The sequence below is a fragment of the Nuphar pumila genome, chromosome 11 (genome assembly GCF_984573655.1).
Source record: "Nuphar pumila chromosome 11, dmNupPumi1.hap1.1, whole genome shotgun sequence".
Classification (NCBI taxonomy): Eukaryota; Viridiplantae; Streptophyta; class Magnoliopsida; order Nymphaeales; family Nymphaeaceae; genus Nuphar; species Nuphar pumila.
In genome coordinates, this window is record NC_143259.1 from 63,740,676 (window position 1) to 63,756,176 (window position 15,501).

At 39.3% G+C, this 15,501-nt stretch overlaps 1 pseudogene; it reads left to right on the plus strand.

The window, feature by feature from the left end:
* Window positions 1–10,452: 10,452 nt before the first annotated feature.
* Window positions 10,453–15,111, plus strand: LOC149822402 (protein IQ-DOMAIN 3-like; annotated as a pseudogene).
* The last annotated feature ends 390 nt before the right edge of the window (window positions 15,112–15,501 follow it).

Genomic DNA, 15,501 nt, shown 5'->3' on the forward strand with positions numbered 1-15,501 from the left:
GTTGTATTGGGAAGCAGGTTTCCCTTTCTGATCACCTTTGGAATTGCTTGTGCCATAACAATAATCTTTCTTCTGCCCCTTGTAAGGATTACGACTGTTATTGGTGGCCGAATATGTGAAATGAGCTTTCTTTTTCTACTCACCCTGGTGGTTATTCTTGGAAAATATGAAGCCCTCATAGACTCCATTCTCCACGCTTAGCTTGAGCCATTCAGCTCATTCAGTCAGCTCGATAAAAGTCTTGGATGGCGTAGTGGAAATTAATCCTCTTAGAGGCTACAAAAAATTATTGAGGATCAGGGATAAAGCATGTCTCTCTGATATGGGGTCCCTCATTTTGTTGCAAGCTGACCTCCATCGATGAATGAAATCCCTTGCCTTTTCATTTTTATTCTGCTTTAGATTGCAGAGATGGCTCAATGTTGGGAGCACCTCCGTGTTGAATAAAAAGCGTTAAATAAACATATTCACAACTTTATCAATTGAGCTCGATGGGGTTGATATGCTCAACATACCATTTAGCTGCAACTCCTTCCAAGCTGTGGGGGAAGCATAGAAATAGTGCTTTGTTGTCCCTCTTGAACCTTGAGCATTCAGCAAAAAACATGGCGAGATGTGCTTTGGGATCGCCAGAACCGTCAAACTTGATGAATTTTTGGGGAAGGTTTTCAAGATCATCATCCCCTTCTAAGCCATCATAGAAGTCCTCGCTAGTGAAGACTTTCTTGCCCTTTTCTCGGGCTTGTAGATCTTTGACAACTCTAGCCATTTCCCTAAACTGTGCTTGCAACGGATCTTCTATGACCTGACTTTTTAATTTGTGGGCACCCCTTTGCTCCCGGCCATATTTCTGAAATGTTGGGGGCACCTCATATTCTTCATCGGTGTCTTCCACTGATTCTGTTCCATCTGAGATATCTTCTGGCTGAACCTGCTTCTTAGAAGTCTTTATGGACTTCTTAGCCTTGTGACCATGGAACTTCTGCCTAAATGGATTCTTCTCTGAACTGGTCCCGACCTGTTCGCTCATTATTTTATTCATCATTTTCTGGAACATGGCATATATCTGCGGATCTATTCCATCGTCCTCTTGTTGGCCCTGACTTCTGACTGAACGCGAGAACTCTATCTCTTCTTTTGAAGCTGATGAGTACTGAGATGATGTTGTCTTTCTTCCTGACCTTGTTCGAACCATCAAATGCTACAAATGCTCTCTACAGGGCAAAGACCCGATTAGATTCTAAGGGAATTTATTATTTTTTTTGGAAGAAATATTTGCTGGAAATATGGTAGACAATTAAAAAAATATCTCATTACTAAGGATTGAGTCATCGTAGGAATTACGACAATGATGTTGTCATTCTTTGCAAATAAACAACGAAAAATGTGCCTTATTACCTAGGTGAGGTCGTCAAACCATGATAAAAAGAGAGAAAATTTTATTGGAATGAGAGAAATATGATTTTATTGATCTTGACAAAGAGGTGGAGGACAAACAATTTGCCACCATTCATGATAGTCGGCAGACACTTTAGGACCAGGAAAGAACTTGAGAGTAACAAAGGAGTCCCAGCCGTAGCGGGCAGAATGATATGACCCGGACCATTGTGCAGAGGTGAGATCAAATTCTGGGGTAACTCCTGATAATAGTCGAGCTTCGATGTACTGCTGTCTTTGGGAGAACTGTCGAACACATTGCTCCGGTTGATAATAAGTGCAAAAGAATGGTCTTAATAACTTGAATCACTTGCCATAAGCATATGTGTATCTGGAAGGGGATAATTGTTGATCAAAGTAGTCCCAGACGATGTCATCTTCTTGGATGTTGTTGATCATGGACCGGTACGGTGCCACTGGAAGGAGCTCTTGACCATTGTATCTGAAAGAATTTGCTTGGGCTCGAATGTGCTGGAAGAACCATGATTGAAGCGCGTAGATGCATCCTTCTACGAGAATGGACTCTCCAAGTGTGAAGCGAGTCAATCCTCGGTACATGAAGGCAAGTGCTGCCATGGCTATGGAGAGACGGTTGGTCTGTCGACTTCCCCATCTTCTCATGAGCTGGATTATTCTGATATCCATGTAGTTTTGTCTGTCCGAGAAGAGGGCCAATCCTACGGTGCATAGAACCATTGCATTCAGAATTCTTTCTCTAGCTATCCTTGATAGTGAGCTGACTTCGACGAATGTCTCGTATTGACGATATAACTCAAGCAGATTGACATATTCATTTCCATCCATCTGAATCAGAGGCCAAGATCGGTGGCATGTCATATAAGCTAAGGCATCTTGAGGGTCCAAACCTTTAATATTAATCAAAAGTTGATGCTCCAACGGATCTTCTGGTTGACCAGCTGACTCTGGTAATCCCATAATTTCTGAAAATTCATCCATTAAAATGGTCATCTCTCCCCATGGGAACCAAAAAGTGCATGTACGTGGGTTCCATCACTCCGCCATTTCATGGATCAGGTTGCCATTTACTGTTTGCTTTCCGATTGTTGACACCAATTCTAATCCACACTCGCTCAAATGGTTCGGGAACATGTGAGAAAAGCTTTTGAGCCATGAATAGTACCATCGGGGAATGAAAGTTCCGGTGCTGAGGGATCGATGTTCAGGACGACCTTGTCGCACCTCATAAGAGATGTGACCTTCAGGAAAAATAGGATCGATTTGACTGGATGCCATCGAATTGGAAAACAGAGACAAACTCGGGATCAGACTTAGAAAAAATACAGAAATTTTGAAATTTGCAGGCAGGATAAAAATGAGGTAGAAAATTCGAGATCCAATAGAACGGAAGAATGAAAAATCACCTGGAGTTTTGAGAGAAATTAGATGGTTTGGAAAAATCATCCAGGGTTTGGAGAAAATAAATGAAATATTTTATGAAAGATGAAAAATAAGGATATTTGGAAATTTGTCTAATATTTTTGGGGAAAATATGAGAGGAATGTAAATAAAATACAAACAATCACATCCTGCACAAACATTTATGCACATACAACACTCCCTAAAAGGCTGACTCTAGATGCATCATTTTGAAAAGCAGCTGTAGGACCCTAATCCTAACTCTAGGTTCAGATCATCTTTGTCCAATCCAGTTATGCAGATATACTTGAGTCGAGACTCGAAGTACGTGGCATAGAATTTCAACTCCGATTCTAGGCTTAAGTTTCCCAACATCCTTGAGCGCCTACCGATATACTTCAGACTGCGGCCCTTAGTACGTGGTAGGGGGCGTCAACCAAAATAGGTGGTCCAATTGTGATGCTCTGTCCTGAACTAGGGTTCTGGAAGAGTGCCCAGCAACGTGAAGACCGAGTAAAGATAGGTAAGGGGTTTTGAAAAAAATGAGCACATGCAAGAAATAGAAGGCTCTAAATCCTAGAGAGATAGATTTTGAAAACTTTTGAAGAAACATACATTGTTTGCATTCAGATCCTAAATTGAGGAGAGTTGTGTTTAGACCTAAGTCTACGTAAGCATGAAAATATCTCCTTAATATAGTCCTACCAAACCATGCCTAGTCTATATGCAGTTAATGTCATCTAGGTCAGAGTCTAGGCTCCTAGGTTCGTATGATATCAAGAAGTAAAAGAGCTGACATTTTGAGAACACAGTTTTGATAATTGAACTAAGTTAAGAACACTTTTGATCAGACAAGGACAGGTCCCATCACGGTCACCAAACCTGTTATCGTCGCAAAATTTTTCCCTTCCCTGTGAAAGAGAGGGGAAACGATCCTGCGAGTCAAACTTGACTAGAGTTTGAAAATTGTTTTGAAATACTCGCCTCCATTTTGAAAGTAGCGGGAAAATTCCGAAGAATAGGACTCGACCTGTCGGTACGAGGTTCGACCATTCCTGGCGCCTTTACCAGGGGTAATCGAACCAAGGACCAAATATGTGCTTGACTTATCTAAATTCCCAAAATCGTGTTCTATCCTAAATGCACAGAGAATTCAGACATGTGCTATGAAATTTTATAAAATGTAGGTTGAAAAACATGGTGTATGCTTAGAAAATGCTTTGGAGTTGAAAAAGTATTTCTAAGGCAAAAGCGGGAAATTGATTTCTCAAGAAAACCCTGATAAACTAAGGTAAGATTACCACATATTCCGACTATGGCCATAAATATGCTTGTAATTTACTTAGTTAATTCTAAAATATTTTGCAAAAATTAAAGATATGCAGTGAATTTTGGAAGATAGCCTAAGTGTGTATGCTCGGTGTGACTGGTAGGAAGATGGTGAATCTGGGTCTCGTTCATATTCCGACTAGGGTCATAAATATGGACTCCACCGAGTTCATCAACTCCCTAAGAGTTGGTTCACGTGCCATTCGTGTTCATCCATAGTGATTTTTTGAATAAAATGCATGAATCACAAGACAAATAATATTAAATGCACTTCTATATGCAATGTTTCTTAAACTAAGTAGAAAATTAAATCTCTTATTACAAAGTCACATTACATCATTAAATAGAATGGAAGAAAAGAAAGAAAATTGCAGATTTATGATAGACTCCAGCTCCTTCCTTTGAATGTCCCTGCCAAGCTTGAAATGGGGTTAGCTCAAATATGTGGGTTTTCCCAAGATTTTCCAATAATATTCTGAAATTATTAGAGTTATCTGGACATAAACCCAATCTAATACTTCCTTGATATGATTATGTTCTGGAAATCATGAAAATATAAGAAAAATAGGATAATAAAGATTTGAAATTCGGAATAATGGTCAAAATGACCAAAATACCCCTAATATTGAGGTTATATATTTTGAAATCAGGGGTTTTGAAGGGATTTGATGAAATTTGAGATTTTAAAATTTGAATTGAACCAAATGATGATGAAATGCATGATGAGACATGATGATATGTTGCTAAACATATTAAGACTGTAAAAATCAGAATTGATGTTTGAAACTTGGCCAAAGTAATGAATTTTGCTTGTTTTTCGCCTGGATCAGGGTCCTGCGGGAACCCTTATTTGATGATACGATTAAACCGATCATCAAATGATTCTCAAATCATGCCAAATTCGGCAAAGAGCATCCCTCTACCCTTAGGAATAGTATAGAATGATAAAATGCATGGAATGACATGGCCAAGATGCCAAATTTCAAATAAAACTCTAAATTAAGAAAATTTCTCCTGCGGGCGCGAGCCAACTACGCTATTTTACACAATAATAGAACAGTCTACCATAGAAATGCCTAATAATATAAAGGTGCTGGAAAACATAAAAATGAACTTTGGCTTTTACAGCCATGGGATTTGGCCTATGACACGCTCAGTAGCAGAGATTTGTTTCTGATAGGCATGGAATTAACAGAAATTGCTAAAAAAACAGACAAAAAATAAAAATCCGCTGTCAACATTCCCAACATTTTAAGAGGATACTCCTAACATATATACAAACAACTTTCATGTTCACAGTCTTGACATTTGATCTAATGACAGAGAAATAAAAATATGATGATAAATGCATAATTCAGAAAAGCAGATATGGATGTCAAAAAAGTAGTCTGACACTAAAATTACAGAACTGATATGCAAACCATTATAAAAATTCTAAAATTCCAGACTCAAATAGTGGACACTTAGGACATGAAGTTATCCTTTTACAAATCTGGATTTGAAGTTATACCCAGAGAGAATCAATTGACTCAAATCGACCCAGAGTCTCAGAAGCTCATATTGGGCTCTGACACGTGTCATCTGGTCTCAGATTTTTGACAGGTAGCAAAAAAATCATAAAAATCTGATAAAATCAGGTTAAATATTAGACTCAATCCTGAATCCAGAGCATCTTTTGGACCAGGGATATCCAATGAGGGAGATCTCGATTTTACAAATCGTGATCCACTATCATTAGTGTTTTCTGGGTCTTAAAACCCGACTTGGCATTTTGAATTTTGAACGAAGTAAATGAACTCAAACGACTCCGATTTTTTTGTAAAATATCAAGGACAGCTATCCGCCCACAATGTAATTTTTTTGGTATTTTTGAAGGAAAATAAAAACATAAAATAACGTGTGAACTGACTGCTAAAAACAAACACAAACAAAAACTAAGCAAGATTGAAATAATAACTAAATACAACCTAATTAACTTTTAAAATATGCTAAATTAATGGAATAAAATATGAATTAAATCTAATTAATGCATGAATGATGGAAAATCACCAAGGAAGCATGATCATACTTAATATGTGTCGTTTTATGGGAATGGTCTGATCCATCATCCGGACGAACCCTTTCTTTGAAACGACCGATCCACGTGATTGCACACGGCTTTCAGTATATGAATTGAAATAAGAAACTTATTTCAGTAGAATCAACTCGAATGGGAGCCCACCTTGTGTTCTTCTGACATTTGAAAGCTTCGGAGATGGGCGGCTACGGGTGGCTTTTCCTGCTTCTTGAACCGAGCTTCAGAATACACGTGGAAGTCAACCTCTAATACTAGGTCAGGCTTGGAGTGGCGTGAGCCAGGTAGGTACTTCGAGGTAATGTCTTAGAGGGGCCCAAAGGAGGCGTGAATTCAGAGGAGGAAAAGGAAGCTTAAACAAAAATGGAATTTAAGTTGAAGTTCAGATCCAAAAAAAGAGCTCTCCAGACTGGGCGTGAGCTCTGGTATTTGTAACTTTCTGGGAGGATTTTGAAATTCGAACAGGGTTTTTTGCAAAGCCTCCATGTAGGGACACCTCAGAGGGTGTCACCTTGGATTTTTTTTTGAAATAAATAAAATGCAAATTTTGTAAATAAGACACCTCAGCAGAATTCAAATTTTTTTGAAAAGAAGTTGGCTTGATTTTCTCTGCAGGAGCTTCCAATGTGGCGCCACCTATGTGTGGGCCCACGTTGAGATTTGCTTTTATTTGAAATTCAAAGTCTTATTTTCCTGGAAGAATGAGAGACTACCATGTGGCACCACCTTAGGGTGGCTCTACACTGACATGTGTTAGAGGGAAGGAGCAGAGGAAGCATATGGTGCCACCTCAAAGGTTTTTGACTTTTGGTTTCTGCTTTTTCCTAAAATCAAGCCAAAAGGCTACTTTTGTGGAGAGCATTTCAGAGATGGCGCCACCTCAAGGGGGGCGATTTTGCTTTTTTGGAAGGTTTGAAATTCAAGTTGCCTTTTTGCTTTTTCTGGAGGAGGGAGAGCTGAACATGTGGCGCCACCTCAGGGTGGCTCCACACTGACAAATGTCAGTTGCAAGAGGAAGCATCCCAGATGGCGCCACCTTAGGGCTCATTTGAAATTTGAGTTTGGTTGATTCTGGAGGAATGGACAATAGCTATGTGGCGCCACCTCAGGGTGGCCCCACATTGCCATGTGGAAAGTGAGAGAGAAGCAAGGGGGTGGACATGTGACACGTGGCATGAAATAAAGAAGGGGAATGAAGACATGTGGCGTCTCCTTAAAGAGGCCCCACATTGACACATGTCAAAAAGTAAAAAAGAGGAAGATGTAGGGAGGACAAGTGGCAACTAATGGAGGTGCAAGGAGGAGGACATGTGGCGTCACCTCAGGGTGACTCCACATTGACACATGGCAGAGGACAGAAGGAGAGGGAAAGTGACATATGGTGCCACCTCTGGGTGAACCCCACACTGACACATGGCAAGAGGGAGATGAAGTACCAAATGGCGCCACCTCAGAGACAAGGCTCCTACATTTTGGAAAATTTTGAATTTCAACTTTTCTGAAAGGGCATGTGGCGCCACCTCAGGGCGGCCCCACGTTGCCACATGGCTATAAGAAATGAGGAGGCACCAGACGGCGCCACCTCAGGGAAGGCTATATTTTTTTCTTTTTCTCTTTTTTTAAAATCTAACCTGATTTGAGAAAGGCTAGTGTAACGCCACCTCAGAATGGGTCCCACCTTGCTTTTTATTGAGGTAAGAGCAAAAAAAAGTAAAACCTCTTTTCGGAATTTTTTCATAAAACCTATCCTAATTGACAAATAAGAGATGAGACTTGACCTAATTATGAAAACTCAAAAAGAGATGGCCTTTCAGGGCAAAATTTTATAAAACGATTTTGAAATTGCTGATAAAAGGGGTAAAATAAAGATATTTTATAAAATTCAAAGTTCTTTTGCAGATTTGGAATAAAAAGCTTTGTCCCCTTCTTCAGGCAGAGCTAACCCAGTTGACAAAATCACTATTGAAAATTATCCAGATTTTATTTCTGAGAAAACATTTTGAAATTCAGAAGTCCTAGGGGTAAAATGGGAAAAGATAGCAATTTTGAAGACCCAAGGGTTGGAAATTGATTTCAAAAGAGTTTGGAATTCAAATCTGGATTTTGAAATCACGAGTTCTGGACCTCAAAATGACATGTTGTGTCGTGCAGTGATATGAAATGCTCATGCCATGATATGCAAAGACATGTCTTATGAAATGCAAATTCTAGATCAGGAATTGGAGATTCCAGTCTTCTGTCAATGGTAAAACTTTGAAAATTTACAATTTGAAGATGCTTCTGAGCCTAAATAAAGAAATTCTGAGAATCAGGGTGAAATCTGGACTCCTGCAGGGTTCGAGCTCCGAAAATGACCATATTGATAGGCTGCAATGATTGATGGAAGTGTTGAGGATATGGGTGAAAATTCAAGGTGTTTACAGGTCCAAATCAGAATTTGGATGTGAATTTTAAGGTGACATAACACCAATATGACAAAGATATCATTATGAATGGTTGAAAGAACAAAAAGACCATTTTACTTTTGGTATGCCTACATAATAGACAAAGCATAATTTGATACCCTAAAGTTGGATTCAGATGATTCTGGAGTCCTTGGATTCTACTGCTTGAGTAGAATCTATTAGTAGAGGATATAAGGACAAACTCTGAAAGAATGAGATCAGAGTTTGACAGTTAAGTCTAAGGGTATTTTGATAATATGAGGTATTTATTGATTTCAGATCAAAGGTTGTGTAAAACTAAGAATTTGGAATTTAAGCGTTTCAGGTAAGTGAATATTTGCAAATTCCTCCTCAGTTAATTAAAACACATGCTAGCTAGTGTGGGCATTTTTCAATATAATTCCAATGCTTCAAGTATGCTACTTTTGTTATTATGAATAGACACTATTTTGCATGCTTAGGAATCTATAAAATTTAAGTGTGATGCTTAAACCTGATCATGTATTATTTTTAAGTTATGAAATAAATGTAGCATGACATGATTGCATGTATGAGATTGATATGTTACGTGGAAATTGAGGGTAGAGTTCCAGAGTCTCGGGGTAGGTATTACCTTGGGAATGTCACGCTTATGCCTTGGGAGGGGCATTGTAAGTGTCGTGAATTAATCTGTTGTGGGTTGTCATCCTTAATAATTCAGAGATGTGAACATATGTTAAAAAGTAGCTAGTGGACATATATTGATGATTGTATAACACACTGGCATCAAGATGTGAATATTAAAAGAAAGTTGTGTATAGGATGACCACACAGAATATAATAGAGAACTCTACTAGGAGATATGGTCTGGGGCAATGTTGATGTGTGTACCTCTTGAGCAACTTGAGAATACCTCAGATGTTCCTAGGTGACCCTTAGGGGTTAAAACGCTGCCTACTAGACACATGTAGAATGTAGCATAAACCACAAAACCTTGGGGGAAAGTATAGCTCCTTGTGACACCTTGGGGGCAGGTATAGCTCCTTGAGACACCTTGGGGGTAGGTATAGCCACCCTGGCTCTTCGGCTAGCTACCTTTTGAGCTTCTTCGCTCCCAGCTTGCAACCGGTGAGCTGTTGCAACACCTGTGTTTATAGTCTGGGCCGGTTTGGATTACGTTGTTGTGAGTGGTTCATATATCTGACCAATATCGTAGACTCTGAGTTGTCTACATAGGTTGCTACGTCCGAGAAGTCTGAAATAATCGAATAGAATAGAGGTATCTGACAATGATAGTAGATGTGTGTTAAACAGGGGGGGGGGAGTAAAACTCATAAATAACATGTGTGTAAAGTAGAAAACTAAACTAAGACTAGGAGCTCAGAGCTCACTACAGTTGTAATTGTGGTGTCTATTTGTAAATAGAATCTTACTGGGTTGTAGACTCACCCCCTTCTTTTGGTTACAACTGTAGGTTTAGGCAGTGTTGTGAGAGGCGTACGCCTCAGTACCTGAAGCGTACGCCTCAGAGAAGAAGCGCACACTCAAGGTACTGAGGCGTTGTAGTGAGGCGTTTGAGTCTTGAAGCTCACGCTTCATAAGGGTGAAGCACATGCCTTGCATCGAGGCATGCTTCGCTTCTCAAGCGTACGCGTCATGTTACTCTTTTACCATTTTGTGCCAAAGTTCATGTTGTTTATGAGAATGAGTCTTCGTGATTTGGACCAAGTTATTGTCTTGTGAAACAGGAATTTCTGATTTGTTTGTTGTTTGTTCTGTTTATGAAGATATAACCAAGGCATGATATCGAAGATGGGGAAGAAGGGTAACTGGTTTGTTGTTGTTAAGAAGGCATTTATCCCTGAATCAAAAGAGAAGAAACAAGGGGTCTCTCTCTCTCTCCCTCTCTCTCTCTTATAATGGAGAATCGAATTCTTAAGTTGATCTTCTATTGTATCAGAAAGCTAGCAAATCAAAGCACAAATGGATCTTTCGGAAATCAAAACATTCTAACTCTTCTCCGCTGGAAGAAACCATCACAGTACTGACCGAAGATGCAAAGCATGCTGAAACTGTCACAATACTCACCAAAGATGCAAAGTCTTCTGAAACAGTCAGAGTACCAACTGAAGAAGCAAAGTTTTCTGAAACCATCACAGTACCGATCAAAGAGGCGAAGTTCGCTGAAACCAGCACGATGCCAATTGAAGAAGCAAAGTTTGCTGAAGTAGAGGATGAACAGAGCAAACATGCTTATTCTGTTGCCATTGTGACTGCAGTTGCGACTGAGGCTGCTGCAGAGGTTGTTAGGCTAACAACAACAACCCTTCCTCGACGCTATGGTAAATCCAAGGAAGAGGTGGCAACAATCAAGATTCAAACGGCTTTCTGTGGGTAACTGGTTTGTGAGCTTTCCTTTGCCCAAAGATTATGGAATGCCTCTTTCTGGAATAATCAATTCACTGTATTTGGAAATATTTGAGATTTAGATTTGTATTTTTGCCTGTTGTTCTAGAGTTTCTTCATTCCTGCTGTGGGGTTTGTGAAATTATTTGGAGTGTCATGATTTTTTGTTGACAATTATGGCAAGTTGCTGTTAGTTTCAAGTTCTCAAGCAGATATGTTTTTTAGAAGTCAAATAAATCAATTGATGCCTGCAGCATCTCATTTAGTGTTTGGAGAAGTTTAACATTTTAGTTATATTTTGAAGTTTCACGTATGTAAAAGTGTGTAGCTCTTGTTCTCCATCTATTTTGAATGTGCTCATGCGTAAATGTTTACCCACAGAGTGAGCTGATATTGTCTCATGGCTATTGAGAACAAATCAAATCAGATGGTTCTATTTCTCAATCTTTCTGACTTGCTCCTATGGAACCAAGGTTCAAAAAATTGAAAAAGTAAGTCATTTACAACCACTGATGAAGGATTCCTAAAAAATTAGGATTAGTAGTCACTTTTAGATGATAATCTCATGGCTACCTCTTGTTATCTTGCACTATGATTATCGACATTATACATAATATGTAGGGATTGTAACATTGCTGGGAAGCAAAATTCAGGCAAGGAGAGCTCTGCGAGCTTTGAGAGGACTTCTAAGGTTGAAAGCCTTGATCGAGGGAAACTCTGTTAAGCGTCAAGCAACAGCCACACTCTGATGCATGCAGACATTGACAAGAGTTCAATCCTAGATCTGTTTCAGAAGGATCAAAATGTCAGAAGAGAACCAATCTCTCCATCACCAATTGCTACTAAAATGAGAAAAGGAGCTCGAGAATATGAGAGCATCTGTAAGTTGCTTGTTTTTTATTTCTCCTAGATTTTTGCACTCTAGTGATTTTTTTTCACTTCTTTTATGAAGCAAATGCAATAGGTGATTCAATATAATTAAATGTGTGCATTTAATGTATTGGTATGTGCTTTATTAGCTTAGGAAATATCATGTGAACCCAAGAGTTGGCTCTCCTAAATCTTACTGTAAAAAGAACATTATGGGTTTTTACATTTTGATTTTCTTTTTGTCTAGCACAAGGAACTTGAGTAGCAATTAACATGTTCAGTTTGAGCTAGAAAATGCATTTTAGGAAAATGATTTGAATAGGTTCCTCATTTTGGAGGAAGGTTTATGGTACTTGGTCAAGCATTGCTATATCCTTTTGTTATTGCAAGATCCTTTACTAGTCTTGGCCTTTTCCCATAGCTGAAATAAATTACATTCAGGATGTCTCCTATCATCATGTTACATGTGTCATGATTCTTCTGCTAAGATGTTCCAATGGGAGTAGCATAAATTATTTTTGGTTTTCTTACTGATGCAATACAAATGATAGATGGGAGAAGATTGGGATGACAATTTACAGTCAAAGGAGCAAATAGAGAGCAACTTAATTAACAAACAAGAAGCTGCTATTAGAAGGGAGCGGGCATTGGCATATGCTTTTTCTCATCAGGTACTGATGGTGCTTATTCTTTCACTTGCTTTAGTCATTAGACCTTGTTGATAGCAATGCATACTTGCAGCAACAATAGAAGAATTCAACTAGATCAACAAACCCGATGTTTGTGGACCCGAATAATCCACACTGGGGATGCAATTGGTTGGAGCGTTGGATGGCTTCAAGGCCATGGAGAACCGTAGTGTCACAGAGAAAGAGCATTTTGATACAGCATCATCTGTGGGAACTGCTACTCGCAGTGCTGGAGAGATCACCAAATCTTATGCTCGACATGAGATCTATGGTGAGAGGCCATCACCTGTGGCTGTGAAAACAGTCCAACTTGTCATCAGAGTGTCTCCGTCCACACCACCATCAAAGCCTTCATCTGTAACTGGAAAGACAAAGTTAACAAGTCCCCACATGTATTCTAGCTATGTATTTCTAGAACAGGTTGATTTGGAGATGGCCTCACATGTATTCAATATGATTTCATGATTGTAGATATAACTTGTTTTATCTTGCACTGTGAGTCTAACTTAAATGTGGTTTACATGGGCATGCATATAAGAAAATGAATGATACAAGTTAATTATAGGAAAGTAGTATTTATTTTATTCTGCCATTTATTAGTAGTTATTATTTAAAATTTTCATTATTTTATTAATATTATATATTTTATTATTTTGATCATGAAGCTTACGCTTCAACGCCTCGAGGCTTACGCCTCGCTTCATAACATGCACAACGCCTCGCTTCGCCTTATCGCATTTAACAAACTTGGGTTTAGGGACTGCTGCCGTCACTCACAGGACTTAGTACGACTCTGCGACATCAAAGTATGGTTTGCCTCTACTCTTTTATTCTGTTTATGCATTTGGATGGTTATTGAAAAAAATGGATGTATGGACCTTTAATTATTAAATGAAAACAAAATTTCTGGCATGGTTTGGAGTTGTTTTTGAGATTATTGAGTAATTTTCCTCTAGGAACTAACATCCACGAACCCGGGCTCAAGAGGCCCCAAATCGAGTCGTTACAAGTGGTATCAAAGCCAGGTTCGATAAGAAAAGTTGGATTTTGAAAGACGAATTTTGTTTAGATCAAAATAATTTGAAGGTTCTAAAAGAACACTAATTACAACCATCCAAATGATTATGTGGCAAAAAAAGTCATAGGAAGGTCCACGTAGGTCTTGAACTTATGAGTGCCTCTTGTTAGCAGGAATGGACGCTAACAACGATAGTGACAATGAGAGCGACCATAGAGACAGTAGGAGCTTAGGGAGGCACATGCATCCCGAAGTGATCCAGACAGATCACATGGTCGTTGTTCGTTCACTCTTCTTGATGGCCATACTGGATGTTACTAGGGCAATGGGGAATATGATACCTCCCATTCTTTCTCCAACCCCAGTTTTAGTCATAATCAACAACTAGGGGCACAATGAACAAGAGAAAGGGGTAAGACCACCCCAACCACCCGTTGGAGAATCGCCAGAGCCACAAGGATGTCCTCCATACAGGCACGTCAGGAGAGGTTCATTGGCAAATCGAGGTGGTAGGAGAGCTACAACATGTTGTTTGGGCTACGACAAACCTCGCTTTGGCTAAAATGGGGTAGAATTGAGCAACACTACACCTACCAATAGTGAAAGAAGTCAAGAGCAACCCAGTACATCCTGTCACGAGGGTGTTTAAAGGTCAATGGTGCAACAAGGTAGGAGCACTAATGTCGTAGAAGAGGAACAAACAAGAGAATCAATACAACTTGATCGAGGAATGACCCTATTGAGGAGAGGCAGAGGGCATATGAATAGATGCGCATACCTACATGCTTTTAGCAATATGGCAGTGCCAGCACCCTTCAGACTCTGAGGAAGAAGAAGACCCAATTTACACTCCTCATATCCTGACACCTTAGTGTTTGTTTTGTTTAAGTCATGTAATAAAGGCCTATGGTTGCCTAATGTTCGTAGTGAGTAACGGGTTGTATTGCGAAAGAACCCATGAAAAGTTGTAAAAATGTTGTTTTTATTAATAAATAGTAAATTCCTTTTAACGAATATGCAAACCCGCGAGAATGTGAATGAGTACACAAGTATAAATTTTAGTAATCACTCTACTCATGTTGCAGTATGATGACTCGTTAGGGAACATCATACCAGTCAAGAGGTTCCCAAGTAAGCAGAAGACAAGCAGACCCTTCTCAAGTGAGGCATGTGAATGAGGGTTCTGCAAGGAGAAGTGCTGCAAGCCCCATTAGTCTTGTATCTCCACAGGCATCATGCAACCTACCTCCAAGGAGCATGGGAGCAGAAGGTGGAGGTGATTCACCAGTTCCACCTCGCCATGAATGTGCTACAGTTGGTAGTGGTGTGCCTCCCGGCTATACCATGAAAAGAATTTTGTATGAGCCGTTACAAAATTCATTGCATCAAAGTCAAAACCAAGTAGCGTCAGGAAGCCGTTCTTGGTCTGAGAAGTTCAAGAATATGAGAGTGCCCACATTTGCCAAAACTCCTGAAGAAATAGTGTAAACACCCCAAATTTTCACCCTCATCCAGTGTTTGTCCATTTCATATGTCATTGCATATCATTACATGTATTCTGCATATCATTTCATCGCATTGCATAACATTGCATGTCGTTACATGTCATTGCATTTCATTTTCGAGATCCAGCACTCCTATTTCAAAACATTCAATCCAGATTTGAATTTTAAAGCTTTTATTTCAAAATCAATTTCAAAACCTGGGTTTTTATTCAACACTCTGTCATTTTCCAACCCCAGGACTTTATATTTCGAAATATTTTCTCAAGGAAACAATCTGGATTCATTTCAAATTCAAATTTTAATCGATTTCAATTCACAGATGAGACCCATTGAGGTGGTGTCGCTTCTGAATTCCTCTATTCATCAAATTTCT